Source organism: Podarcis pityusensis (assembly GCF_964106645.2).
Source record: "Podarcis pityusensis genome assembly, chromosome: 1".
Lineage (NCBI taxonomy): Eukaryota > Metazoa > Chordata > Lepidosauria > Squamata > Lacertidae > Podarcis > Podarcis pityusensis.
The window spans coordinates 52,710,518-52,725,203 of record NC_138028.1 but is presented as its reverse complement, the minus strand read 5'-3'; the positions used below and the strand labels follow the sequence as shown (position 1 = coordinate 52,725,203).

Genomic DNA, 14,686 nt, shown 5'->3' with positions numbered 1-14,686 from the left:
CAGCCTTATTCACCTATCAAGACTCTGGCCTGATAAGCCCAATGGAAGGCAACTTAGCAGCTGGGTGTAAATGAGGAAAGGGGCAGATAAAAGAAATGGAGGCCAGAAAGGAGGAAAGACAGAGGAAAACAGATTGGGCCAAAACAAGAAAAGAAGAGCAACCAGGAGGAGGAGAAGCACTGGGTCTTAGGGCAGGGAGAGGAGGCACTCCATAGGAAGGAACTAATCCCAGTGTGAGACCAAGCAATGGGTGAGTTTCTTGCAGAAGGCACTCCAACTAGGGACGAGCTGGTGGGTTTCTGGAGAGCTCCTGGGCTGGAGCTCATGCCCAACACACATGTAGACATAGGTTGTTACTTGTAAATAAGAAAGAGTATTTATTCAGGCCAATAAATGGTACAGGCTTAGCAGCAGATATAAAGTACAGGAGTCATGATTCAGGAGTTCAGGAATCAGGCAAGATGATCAGAACTGGATGGAAGTGACAAGAATGCCCCAATCATTTTCATGCTCCACTGCCAAGCTTTTAAATATAAGATGTAATGCACTCACCTGCAAGACTCATTCGCTTTTAGAGAACAATACACTCTCCTCTGGTGTGGGAGGGTCTGCTCCCATCCTGTGGAGGTGGTTCTAGGCCATGCATGTCCAAAGTCTGTTTTGGGGGGGGCCTAATGTGGCCCGCTGGTCGGTTTAATCCAACCCCTGTGGCGGTTAATTCCTGGGGTAAAATCCTAAAAGCTCAACAACTTCAACCCTAAAAAAAACTCAACAACTTTGGTCGGCCCTCATGGCCCTTCACTTCATCAAATCTGGCCCTCTTTGAAAAAAGTTTGGGCACCACTGTTCTAGGCAATAGGACTTCTTTCCTAGAGAAACTTAAGGTACTTGGAGGAAGGGGAAAGAACCTGCTTACAATGACTGTAATAATTTGTCCAGTGAAAAGTATCAATGGTACAGCTATAGAAGACATTGGTGTAATACTTCTGACTATACTGTTGTAGGATGCTCAGTGTAAAGTCCCCTCTTCTTCCCTGGGTGGGGTTTCCCACCATTTCATGGTTTGCCTCAGGAGCCAAAATGCAGACTGACCCTGAAATGTCTGTTCATTGTTCTAGAAATTCAGTCACTGGCATTTTGTGCCATGGACCCAGTGTAGAAACTAGCTATATAAAATAGGAGCACCTGATTTCTGTGTGGTACAAGCATTAAATATTCACATAAGTGTCATTTGTGTATGTTTATCCTGAAAACATAAGACAGTTATGTTGATTTTTTATGAATCTGTAATCAGGGGGAGATAACATATGGTAAACTCAGTAAAACTTCACTGAGCTCAATGTGACTTTATTTGACTGTGATGCTGTATTAGCCAGTATTGTGTTTTGGGTAGAAATGTTAAAAACTGAATGTATTCATGCATCGGAAAATAGAACCTCACCCTACATCTCAGCAATTTAATACATTTCTATAATAAATCATGCTAAGCCCTAATACCACCTTATCTATAACTTTCCCCCAACACCTACTGTCAAAATAAATTGCTACCAATGCTAGGAACTTAAGACTCTCAATCTTTTTGGATTATTAAAGTGCCACAAAAACTTTTGGGGAGCAACTTAGTATGGGTAGGAAGGGTTATTGAAGAACAAAGTTGAGGCATTCTGAGTCTGCAGGTTCCATGCAGGGCTGGTTCTCGGGGGAAGCCCATGGACAAGATGCTCTCAGTGGGTCCCTCTCTATGACTGCACTGACCTCCTCACCATGCATGCCTCTCCTTTATGGGCCCAATCTACTGTATCTCTTTGCAACTTTTGATACGGTTGATCACAGTATTCTTCTGGAGTGTTTCAGGGAGGTGGGGTTGGGGGCACTGCATTTCAGTGGCTCCGATCCTACCCCTAGGAAAGTAGTTTCTGGAAAGTAGTTATGGGAGGCTACTGTTCAATGGACGCGGGTGGCTTTGTGGTCTAAACCACAGAGCCTAGGACTTGCCGATCAGAAGGTCGGCAGTTCGAATCCCAGTGACGGGGTGAGCTCCCATTGTTCGGTCCCAGCTCCTGCCCACCTAGCAGTTCAAAAGCATGTCAAGTGCAAGTAGATAAATAGGTACCGCTCCAGCGGTAAATGGCATTTCCGTGCGTTGTTCTGGTTTGCTAGAAGCGGCTTAGTCATACTGGCCACATGACCTGGAAGCTGTCTGCAGACAAACACTGGCTCCCTCGGCCTATAGAGCGAGTTGAGCACCCAACCCCAGAGTCGTCCGCGACTGGACCTAACCGTCAGGGGTACCTTTACCTTTACCTTTTTACTGTTCAAGACCATGGGAGTTGCCCTGTGCTAAACAATAATAATTACCCAGAAGGGGAGAAAAAGCTTGCAGGGGCTACTGCTCCTTCTTCTTACTTCTCTCACTGCAGGTGAACAGGCAAGAAACAACAATAGGGGCAGGGGCTGAAGAAACTGGCAAATGGACCCCTACTGGGGTGTAGATCTTAGCAGATGTCAATTCCCTAGTGCCATCACTGTATCTAAGAAAAGGGGATCTTGCAACCATACCATTGTAATGGATGTTCCTTTCCATCCTTGTACAATGAACAAGCACTGCCTGGTTCCATCTATGCAGTCTACCTTGGAGAACTGGACCAGCTTTGAATTTGAGATGTTGCATGCAATCAGCACAAGCAGTGACGAAAGAGGTATGCTGATTGGGGGGCGGCGGCAAAGTGTTGAAACTTCATAGAATTTCCTGCTAGTGCTATACAGCCTCAATAATCCCTTCCAGCCTTAAAACTGCTGTCAGCTATAGTAATTTGTGCACATTGACTGATCTGCAACTTGTAGCCCTGTTCCCAGCACCTTTGGTTTCTTTCCTCCCACACTGCTTGGCATAGTGATTGATAATACACACAGATTTTTATGGGAAGCCAAACAATATTGCACATTCCTGTAAGCAAAGTACTAAATAATACACCCCACAGCAGGAAGAATCTGGAAACTCAATGTATGAAAGCTTCATGAGGGTGGGTGGGTGAAGGTATATGATGAATGAGCTTGGGCTAATACTCCCCCCCCCCAAGTGTCTTCTCATTTTGGTTGCATCTGGATGCCAGATCGAATTTGCACAAGTAAGGGTAGTGCGGAGTTCCACTGCCCATGCCTGTCAAGTGAACCTAATTTGAACCTAAATTTTAAGTTGCCCTCTGCCCCTTATTACTCTCGCAGTCTCTTGATTCTCACCATGTGGTTCTTTTGGCTTTCCCTGCAATAGTGTCTAATGCAGATGGTGCTGCCTGTAAAACTTTGCAGCGAAAGAGGTCTATACTCAGCTGCTTTCCCTGCTCAGATCATTGCAGAACATGCAGTTCTTTCAATCAACAAGCCCTTCTCTTGAACAAAATCCCACAGTTCCCCATAGAGTATCTCTTAACTGCATTGTTCTGTAGGAAATCCTTATTATATGGCAATATATTCCTGATTGTACCTCCTGGTAGAGAATGTCCAGGTGATTTTCCTGACCTAGGTTTGAGGTCATGAGGTGATTCAGGGGGCAACATACTGCCCCAGAGATCCAGGAGCTGACTTCTGGAAGATGGGAACAGGAGGCATGTGCTGGTTGGGCAGATTCCTTGTGCAGGAATTTAGCTTTAGGAAACTTTCATTAGCTACCAGAGTTTGATCAGGAAGATCCTAGGAATATTCTCTGTCACCTCTTTACTATTCCTTGGAGCTTGGTCAGTTGATGAACTTACAGCGCCGTCAGAACAAATAGGATTATAATTGGAACAGGTTTTATTGCAGTTGAAAGATAAATGCACACAACTTTGCACAAGTATTAAAAGAATGCAATCATACAAGCATATAAAGAAGAAACAAGAAACATTTCTTACATAGTAGAGATGGTGATCTGTCAGCCCAGGATCCCATATTCCCAGCATGAGCTCATTCTGGTTATGTATTCACCTGATCTTGCTTATATCTTCAAAATTATGCTACTTCCCTTTTCATGTCAACCCAAAACAGCTGAGGTCCAGAAATCTAGATGTTCCGGTCAAAAACCACAACATTAGAACATTCTTGTTTGCTCTATGTAGATCTTGAGAGTAAGTAGAGTTTCTCAAGTACAGTAGCCTATGTTCCTCTTTCCTTACATGTCACTGTCACTTCCTTTTTCTTATTTTTAAAACAATAAGATGTCGTTTTCTAATGTCAGCTTGGTACTTTTCCACAGACAAATGACCCGCTAACCTGGATACTTGGTCATGCAACCTTGGACTTCATTTTAGCTAATGTCTTAGATGCACTTCTCAGTTTTTGGTAGCAAACTTTAAATTTGGTGGTCTAACTTTCTCCTTCACTGTTTTTGTCACAACTCGGCATTTAATGTGGTTAACCAGTTAAAACACCTTTACTACCTTTGATAAGCACTCTGAGGTACCACCAGTGGGGGTTATCTGGCCGAGTGACTCCTATTGCTGGGCAGCTCAGGTGGATTGCTTGGTTTGATGTTCTTGGGTCTGGGGAGCTCAACCAGTTGAATACTAAGCAGAGAGGGGGGAGAGTGGATCAATGGGTACCTTTTCCACTCATCTTCATGGTGAGTAGGCAATGGAGGCTTCGCATCATTCTGCCAAGGGATACCGGTCATCAAGCCAGGATTGTGTTGCTCAGATTAAGAAGCAGAGGGCTTTACCCATCTAGTATTATCAATTGTTCGGTTGCTTGCTTGAAGGTTTTATTTCCCTGTAGATCCGTATTCAAGTTGTAGTTAATAAAGTTGTGACCTTTCTACCATAATTTTGTCGCATGTGTCTTCACTCCTGGGTGTGCTGGCAAAATTTGCACAAAGGTTACACAATGTCACTGTTTATTGAGCATCTGTTCCGATCTGCATGGAAGTTATATGATGTTACTATCACCTCACACTTTCAAATGCATTTCTCCTGTCATTTTGTTGACTGCAAAAATTATGTTGTTTGGGAAGAGGGAAGGGATCTGTAGCGCCAAATTCACTTCAAATGTGCCAGCCAAAGTTGCCAGTATATCAAAATACTAAAAATAGACAATTTTGAAGTGGACTTTTGGGTCTCACCAGACTAGTGTCTTTTGTGGGTGTATTCTGCAACATCTCATTGATGCATAATACAGTGGTACCCCGCAAGACGAACGCCTCGCGAGACGAAAAACTCGCAAAACGAAAGGTTTTTTCGTTTTCGAGTTGCCTCGCAAGACGAATTTCCCTATGGGCTTGCTTCGCAAAACGAAGCTTGCCCCGGGGACAGCGGGTCTTCTCTTTTGAAGCAAGGGGCGGCGGGGAGAAGCGATCTTCTCCCCGCAGCCCCAGGTCCGGGGACAGCGGGAAGCGCTTCCCGCTGCCCCCGGACCTCTTTTGAAGCAAGGGGCTGCGGGGAGATCACTTCTCCCCACCGCCCCTTGCTTCAAAAGAGGTCCGGGGACAGCGATCTCCCCGCAGCCCCTTGCTTCAAAAGAGGTCCGGGGGCAGCGGGAAGCGCTTCGCGCTGCCCCCGGACCTCTTTTGAAGCAAGGGTTTGCGGGGAGAAGCGATCTCCCCGCAGCCCCTTGCTTCAAAAGAGGTCCGGGGGCAGCGCAAAGCGCTTCCCGCTGTCCCCGGACCTCTTTTGAAGCAAGGGGCGGTGGGGAGATCGCGATCTCCCCGCAGCCCCTTGCTTCAAAAGAGGTCCGGGGGCAGCGGGAAGCGCAGTGCTTCTTCCCCGCTGCCCCCGGACCTCTTTTGAAGCAAGGGGCTGCGGGGAGATCGCTTCTCCCGGTGCTCCGAAGCGGGGCGGGGGGGCGGGAACACCTGCCCCAGCCGCCCCACTTCGGAACGCTGTTCCGAAGCGGGGCGGGGGGCGGGAACACCTGCCCCAGCCGCCCCACTTCGGAACGCTGCTCCGAAGCGGGGCGGGGGGGCGGGAACACCTGCCCCAGCCGCCCCACTTCGGAACGCTGCTCCGAAGCGGGGCGGGGGGCGGGAACACCTTCTGAAGGCGGGCGGGGGGCGAAAGTCTTTGTCCCCCCTGCCCGCCTTCCCAGGGGCTTTTAAATCGCCCCGGACAGCGGAGTAGTCCTCCGCTGTCCCGGGGCGATTTTAAAATGCCGCCCGCCAGCATTTTAAGATCGCCCGGACAGCGGAGAAGTCCTCCGCTGTCCCGGGGTTTTTTAAAATGCTGGGGGTGGGAAGAAAAGCCCTTGTCCCCCCCCCCCCAGCCTTCAGAAGAGGTCCGGGGACAGACTGTCCCCGGACCTGGTCTGAAGGCGGTTTCCCTAGGAACGCATTAATTGATTTTCAATGCATTCCTATGGGAAACCGTGCATCGCAAGACGAAAAACTCGCAAGACGAAGAGACTTGCGGAACGAATTAATTTCGTCTTGCGAGGCACCACTGTAGTACATTCTTGGTAGAGTTATCCTGAATGCATCCACACATAATTCTACTTTAACAGTTGTTTCACAATATTTCTCTGATGTTACCAGATTGTGATCATCTGGAGGGTCACTCTTGCACTAGGTAAAGGTAAAGGGACCCCTGACCATTAGGTCCAGTCGTGGCCGACTCTGGGGTTGTGGCATTCATCTCGCTTTATTGGCCGAGGGAGCCGGCGTACAGCTTCCGGGTCATGTGGCCAGCATGACTAAGCCACTTCTGGCGAACCAGAGCAGCGCACGGAAACGCCATTTACCTTCCTGCCAGAGCGGTACCTATTACTACAGTGCAACAAAAATCAGACAAAAAACCCCAACAACCGCAGAACAATTGCGGTATAAAAAGGGTCCCAGTGGGAAGCTACAGGATGTACACTGATTGAAATGTTGGCAGGCACAAGCAATATTGAAACCTCATTCCCAGCATGTTTGCACTCCTGTCTCAGCAACATCTACACTGACTTGGTCATGTCCACAGAATGGGAGAGGACAGGGTCCCCAAAGACGTGCTCTACAGGCACCAGGCCAACTCTGCTTTACAAGGATGTCATCAAATGTGAAACGAAGGCTGGCAACATCAACCATTACATGGGAATTCCTTGCTGACAACCACAGAGTATGGAGACAGTCAGGTTGTGTATCCACAGTAGTGACCAGAGGGAAAATGGCCAGTGAGAGGAGAGCAGGCAGAAGACCACAATGCACCCGGATGCCTTCATCTGCCCAACTGCAACAAAACATGTCTCACCCCCATCAGTCTCTACAGCCACAGCAGGTGCTATAACTATCCATCAGTTTGACTTCACCCCCAAAGGCGCACTCCTCCATTGTCTCCCGAGACAGACGGGTGCCAACAACCAGCATGAGCACTATCATGAATGGGCTATACGTAAAAAGGACATCTGGAGGTGCCCAAATGGCATTTTTTTGTAGGTAGGAGAACGTGTCCTACTTTTGTTGCACTACAGTGCAAAAGTGCCCTTCCTGAATGCAATAATGCAGCAAGGTTTGGGAAGCATCGCAGAACAGCAAACAGTGGAATGATGCGTGTGGAGGATCTCGTCAAAATCCACCACTAAGGCACTATTATTGCATCAATGGCATGTTGAGCAACCTCTAATGCGTCCTCTGGGATACTACAGTGTACTCCCAACAAGGTGTCCCCCTGCTCGGTGTTTCCAATCCCCTCTTTCCCCTTCTTCCCAACTGCCGCTTCATAGATCTGGAAGGAGAGCTAAAAGTTTTCCGAGGGCGGGAGGCAGCCGAAGTCAGGAGCAGGGAACTTCATCAAGCTCTCCGGGAGGTCGAGCAACTGGTTGCCCGTGATCGGGGCAGGGCAAAGCCAAACAGAGGGAGAGAGAAGGGGTCCGAGGATGTGCAAGAACCCAGGGCAGGAGGCGCGTGTGCCCGCAGAGCCGAGAGACGCGCCTGCTCCTCTGCACAGCGAGGGAACAATGCAGCGCGAGGAAGGGAAGGCACGGCGGCAGGGGAGGGGGAGATAGGGAGGGGGCATGGGCTGGGAGGTGGAGCCGCGGCTGGCTGGAGCTGGCGACTCCAGCTCTCCCGGCTGCTGCGGGCAAAGGGATCTCTGCACACGCAGCGAGGGAGCGCCGAGCGGCGGCTGCAGCGTCCCAGCTCGCCGCACTGCCTCGCGCCACCTCGAGCGCCGGGGAAGCTCGGGCTGCAACTTGGGCGCCGCCTGCGAAGAGGCGCTGGTGCTGCCGCTGCCGCCGGTCTCTCGGCTCCGGGGAAAGTTACCTCAGCTGCTCTGAAGAAGCTGCCGACGCCGAGGAAGGCGAGCCAGCGCGGCTGGGCTGCCTCCCGCTGCTCCAAGGGTAAGCCCGGGACTCCCGCTTGGCCCCGCCTCGAGCGCCTCGGCTCCGCGTGGCGGCGGCCGCGGCCGCGATTCGCTCCCCCCCCCCTCGCCCCGCCAACCCGCGTGCCGAAAGCGCCCCCTTTAGAAGCCTCCACACGGCGGCAGGGCCGGTTTTGCCTCAGCTGCTGCTGCCCCGCCATTCAGCCTCCTCTCCGGCTCTGGGTCTTACGCCGCCCCTGAGGGGGTTGAAGAAGCCCTCATTTAAATGCCCATAGAGTTCCGGTAGCTTTATTGCTCACCCCCAAATGGTGGTTTGGGTGCTCTTGTTCGCCTCAGCTAGTCTTAAACACTCACTCGACGCACTCACTCAGGGTTTCGGCTCTTTCAGTGTTCCCAAGCGTTAGGATGCGGATTCCTTCTCCATTAAACATCTTCAACTCCACACACAGACACATCTACACAGGGTCCCCCTTCGCCAGTGGACCAGAGCATTCTGGTCACTGGGGGTGCTGTAGTCCTGGTTCTGAGGCTTTGGGCACCCTCTAAATACTGGGGTGCTTTCCCCTCACTTGGGGTCCCTTTATTGAAGAACCCCTCTTTCCCCTTCAAATGCCCTGCACTGCTGCTCTCCCCCAAGGGCTGCTTCCTCCTGCTTCCTTGATTCAGTTCCCTTCAGTGTCCCTGGATGCAGCGCATCTCTTGCGAAACTTCCCCAGATGTGAAGTTTGGTGCTGTGCCCTCCTAAGTCCTGCTTTGCGGGGGAACAGCTTCTGCTCCTTTCAGCGCTCCCTTCTTTTTTGCTTATGTCCATCATGAGGGTGTTCATCCATCTTGAACTCATGCTGGTCTTCCTTGTACCTTCTTTAGTCCTGTTATTTATTTATTTTAAAAGAAGGGGTGGAGCGGGCTGTACAGTTCGTTCCATCTCATCCATCCCAACAGAATCAGGAGGATGTTTACAACCTGTGCTAGGTGGAAAGTGGAAACAGGTGAGAAATGTGCTACTGTCCTCCTTCCCAGACAGTGAGTGTTGGGGGTGGGGGGAAGCAACAGAATACTCTATTCCTTGTCCTTTTGCATAGAAGGGAAGCTTTTTGGGATGTTGAATTACTGGACCATGCTGGGTGTCTCTCTCTCCTTCCCTCCTCTGCCCCCCAATTCTTTCCAGCTAGCTTTCTGTCCCTGTGTTTGATGATAACAGAAAAGATGTGCTGAAAGGTTTTAGGTAATCCAAGCCAAACTAAACTTGCAGATCATAGTAAAACATTTCCTCAAGATGACTATCTCAGTGGGTGATCGCCTGTCTCAAACGGAGACAAATTCATATCTCTGCTTAACTTAGTGTGTTGTCTTATCATCAAAGATCAGTTTAGTGGGTTGTCTCCTTTAATGGTCTCACTTTGCATTGCTTTCTTATTTTGCAAGAGAAGTAGCTGTATACAGAGTTTTCTTATAGATTTACCAGGAGGATTTTGAACCTTTTGTTAATAAATATTCCTACTCTTAGTTCTGGGCACACTGTAACTTGGAAAATTTCCAATGATCCAGGCGGCTCAGTTGCCTAAATATCTGATACAAGTCATGTACCAAATGTGTTGTTTATCTTTTGCTAATATGCAAGAAATAACTAAAAAGGAAACTGATCTGTGCAGCAACCAAACCATTGTTTTAGCAAAGTATCCAGCTGACACTGCCTTATTTTAGAAAAATGTTATTCTAGTGCGATACATTTGTTTAAAGCTGGAATTTTTATTATCAGCTGTAGTTCACAAAACGTTTCCTCTTTCTTTTAGCATATTGACTGTTTTCCTTTTAACTCTTGGAATCTGTTCTGATTCTACTGTATGTCACTGCATTTGTCATGATATCGCAATATTCTGAAACAATGTACTATTATTCTTGGCACCTGTCACTGAGGTTAGGGGAACAGGCAAAGGTTAAACATCTGGAAAAATACGTTATAAGATTTGTTGGGCAGTGGAGCAGTTTCTTCCGGGTGTGTGTGTGTGTGTGTATTGTATATCTTCCCTGAGAGCTTATTCAATTATGAAGAAACAGGCTTGGCTGAACCACTTCGGGCTGCAGGTGTCTATAAGTTTGAATGATCCCATATATGAAAAAGAGACTACACATGCCAAGGTTGGAATGCTGGAGAAAAGGAAGTTAGCCTAGCTTTCTCCCTTGTGGAATAGCTTCCCATGTAGGAGGAAGATTGTTTAAAATTAAAATAGGAGCGTACTGACACCTTTGAATCTTTCCATTAGTCCAAAGTGGTACAGTCCAGGAAGGGCATCACTGTTATCTGCTACTAGGTAATGGTTGCAGAATTACTGAAACATTGTACTTGTTCATTTTCCATCCTTAGAGATTTTTAAAAGCTATGTTGGACTGACATCTCTCTGGGAGGTTGTCAGTTCTAGGGTACTTTGCCATCTGATGGTATTTCTCACTTGACAACTTATGGAAACGTATAAATATGTGATTCTGCTTTATAATACATTATTTTCTTGCTAGACTGAACATGTTTCATCATATGGCAAATGGCTTTGAAATGAATGGGCATTGAAACAGACTTAGATGACTTTTAAATGCCTTCCTGCATATTTGTAAACTTATCAATCCTGTGCACACACAGCACTTAATAATGATTAATGCTAACTATAGTTGATGTTGCTATAACTACAGATGAAACGATGGTTTTGCATGCAGAGTTTAACCATTCCCCCAGTAGGGACATATAGGGAGAAATCTACTTCACACCTTGCAAGCAGAGAAGCTGGAGAGAAAAACTGTCTTAACTATGGTTTGCTTGATGCAGATGTAATCCTTAACTTCAGTTTGGAAACCTATGTAAAACTAGGGTTTCACATCCTTTTTTGCAGCTGCCCAGTCTAGACAAACTGGGAAATCATGGGTTCCCACTATAAATGAGGTTTGGCAAACACTGGGCTTTTACACTGTCCCTCACCTCTCTTTTGTGCATCAGAGGAGACTGTAAGCTTCCTTTTCTAATTCTAAAGTAACTACAGTCATGTGTAAAGTCCATATGTGGAGAACTGTGATTTTTTTTGAAATTCTAATTAGTGAGAACAAGCATGAAACCATGATTTGATCTTGGCTTGTTCTTCCTAACTATAATTTAATGTATACTTTATAAACTAGGAGTAGGCAAATCATTCATATTTTTTTCTTTCACAGATTGCATTCCCTTGGGTATAATCTGTCAGGGGCCAGTGGCAAGTGGGGCCAGAACCAAAAATGGCAAGGCCATCCACCCTTCTCTCTATCCCTTTCTTCTCCCTTCTTCCTCATCCAGCTGCCTGCCAGAGGAAGGGCAGTTCACTCTTATCACAGTACCAAACTCATCAGTTGCTGGGGTCCCCCCCCCACCTTCCATTGCTCCAGGCATCATGGCTTCCGTCCTTCCTGGTTTTCTCCTCCCATTCTCTTTTTCTCCCTCCTATGAAGTTCGTGCAAGGACCACTTGTGGTTCTTGAGCTGCAGGTTTTCCACCCCTGCTTTAAAGAAACGACAGCCCCCCCCCCCCAAATTTAGATGTTATGCAAAGCTCTGGTAAAAGCTACTGATCTTCCTTAAGTGTGCCAAAGAGCAGAGGGCAGAGGAGCATAAAAGCCCACAGCTCATTCATATAGAGTTGTTGCAGTAATCAGGTCCTAATTGGTCCCAAGGTAGTCACATGATGGTTGTGGGATTGGCTTGGGATCTGACAGATCCTGGGGTGGCTCGGCCCCTCTCCACACTATTTTTTCAGGGCTTATTGCTGGTTGCTACCTGTGGAGAGCGGCTGACAACATCACTTTCTCCCTCCTCTTTGGTGGGCAGAAGGGGGAGCTCAGTGTCAACAGAGGGCAATAGGGCTGGGTAGAGAAACATCACAGCTCAGTCCAAGCCTGCTACACACACCCCAGAGCAGGGCAAAGTGGAGGGATTGGATTGTGTCCCTATGGATGAAAGCAAGCTTGCATTGCTATAAATAAGAACTTTCAAATCTTTCTGCTGGAAACTGTACATTTTGCTGTAAAGATCTACTTTCTCCTTGGATTTCCTCAGAGTGCTTGTGCGTCCTTGATGATTATTCAAAATTTTGATGGTCCCTAGAAGGCAGTTAATATTTTAGTATTTATTACAGCTAAAGTGCTGTTTATGTTGTACATTGCTGATGTACTATACAACAGAATTACTTTAAAATAGAAAAGCTATTTAATAGAAACGAAATGGGTGATTTGTGTACTGAACAGCACAATTACTATAAAATGAAACAGCTATTTAACAGAAATGAAATGGGTGAGGGGGAGGAGAAATCCTGATTTTCTAAGATGATGTACTGTAAGACTTTTAATTTTGGTGGAATGTTTCTAGTTCGCAGAAAATTCAAGCCAGGGCTGAATGTTAATGCCTATATTTTCCACTTGAGGGGGAATAATTTATTGTCAAATGATTTCTGGCATTTCTAACAGATTTAATGAAGGACACAGGATGTGGATAAATAACGGGGTGCTACTGCATTTGGTATAGGGGGTGGTGAACCTGTGGTCCTCCAGATGCTGTCCAACATCCAACTCCTGTGTGCCTCACACAGTGTAGTCGGTAGTAAAGGATGAAGGGAGTTGCAGGTGTGACATGTCCTTCTGGCCACCTAAGAAAGAGGTGTGAATGGGAAATGCATCCAGTTTCTTGATCTGCCTTTTATCACTACCGAGTTTTCCTGCCATTAGCTTCACTGCCCATCATTCCACCAACCCCAGTGGGCACCACCAGTCCTCCACTTGCAAGAGCCTCTTCAATTGATACTAGGTGATACACAATGAAGGAACTGGAACAGGAGGAAACATCTCTTGGTATATTTGCACACTCTCACATGCAGTGGCTATATGTCAGTTTGCTTGGGGGATTGTTTTGAGGGTGTCTATGGGCAGAAGAAGAGGATTCTGCAAAGTAGCAGGGTAATAAGAGTCTTTGGTTTGTTACAAGGTCACTTGGCTCTATACAGCCAATATCATTCCATATATCGACTGATGCAGTGATGTATGATATTCCTGAATTTCAGGTGAGGCATTCAAACCTCATGAGTCATATCATCATGCCATGTTTGGAGTGACAATTCTCTGTAAAGCATGGCATAAGCATATCGCTCCATTTGAGGGAAGGATCTTAAACAGAACATAGCTCACAACAATTATAGATTGGGAGGGCACCAAAATAATCTGGAGACAGGTCATTGGGAGGGAATTAAAATGTTTCAGTTAAGGGTATAAATTCAAATATGACAGCTGAAGACCTCCTATGTCCCACTCATTTTGTCATTATTGTAATTTTAAATGCCATGAGTAAAATATAACTTTTTAAAGAGCATACAAGGGCTGGTTCTAAGAGCCTCCTGTTTTTCTCTGCCTCTCTTACAACGTCTTTATCCCAGGATGATATCATGTTTGGCTTGTTGCTTAGTGTTACAGTTTTTGGGCTACGGAGAAGAGATGGGGGGGGGGATAATTGAGGCACGCTTATGAAACTGCTGATCAGTCCTAAACTTCCTGCCAAGTTCTATATCTGTATATGTTTAATTGAAAACATGATTTAATACACTTTGCTTTACCTCCATTTTAAGCAACTGAAAAGGTATGTATGGAAAGGAGTGAAGCAGCTGAAAACAAGAGCAACATCTGCCTCTGTTACTTTAGTTCACTTGTTTTCTTTTGGGCCACTTCATTAGACAGTTTGGGTTGTTACATTTTAACATCCTGCAACAAACCTTCCGTTTAGTCTCCCCTGCTGAATTGTAATTGTATTAGATCAATAAGGTGTCCCCCCCCCCCCTTTGCTCAGCTACTATAAGAGGTGAGTAGATAGCTGAGAAGGATTTAAAATAGGCTTATTCCATGGAACTGGTCCTAGTAAACAGATGATAGTCGGGTTATGTATTTTTGTAGCTTAGTTCTGCCATTCAAGCCTGCCAATTTACAGTTTTTCATGCATCAGAAAAAACTGGCTGTCTGGTTTTCCATCATAGCTATTCCTTAGAAAGCTTCTGGGTCCTTAGTCCTGCCAAAATTAGCTTGGTTCAACTTACCAAGTGTGTCCATGTTTTTTCCAGGATGTATATTGGATTTGTGGGAAGTGAAGTCACTCTATGCTTTTAAGTACATCAGTAAGCTGTGCAGTATCTGTGTTTTGATCATTCTTGAGATGATTTTATCAGGTATTGTGGATGTGAAACTTGCACCTCTCCATGCCTATTAAATGCTGAATATTTACATTATTTATGCATGAATTGCATCTGTGGTGAGGTTTTGGAACTTCCTAGATTTGAGTTCATTTTAGGATATGAATGTGGCTGCATATAAGATTAGCAGTTTGCACACTATGCATGTAGATGCACATGTAGAGCCAAAAGCCAATCCCATGTG

The 14,686-nt window shown here is 46.6% G+C and overlaps 1 protein-coding gene and 1 long non-coding RNA gene across 4 annotated transcripts in view; one reads left to right on the top strand and one right to left on the bottom strand.

Annotated features, from left to right (window-relative positions):
• The window catches only part of LOC308475470, a 597,484-nt gene that overhangs the window by 285,151 nt on the left and 297,647 nt on the right, over window positions 1-14,686 (bottom strand). The gene's annotated exons all lie outside the window — the stretch shown is intronic.
• Window positions 8,092-14,686, top strand: part of TSPAN18 (tetraspanin 18) — a 160,258-nt gene continuing 153,663 nt past the window's right edge. For 2 of the 3 annotated variants that reach the window (XM_081002259.1, XM_081002257.1), the window contains exon 1: window positions 8,092-8,280. The gene's annotated coding sequence lies outside the window, so the exon portion shown is untranslated. Of the gene's footprint in view, window positions 8,281-9,231; window positions 9,251-14,686 lie in introns of those variants that run through there. The other variant, XM_081002258.1, reaches the window with a different exon arrangement.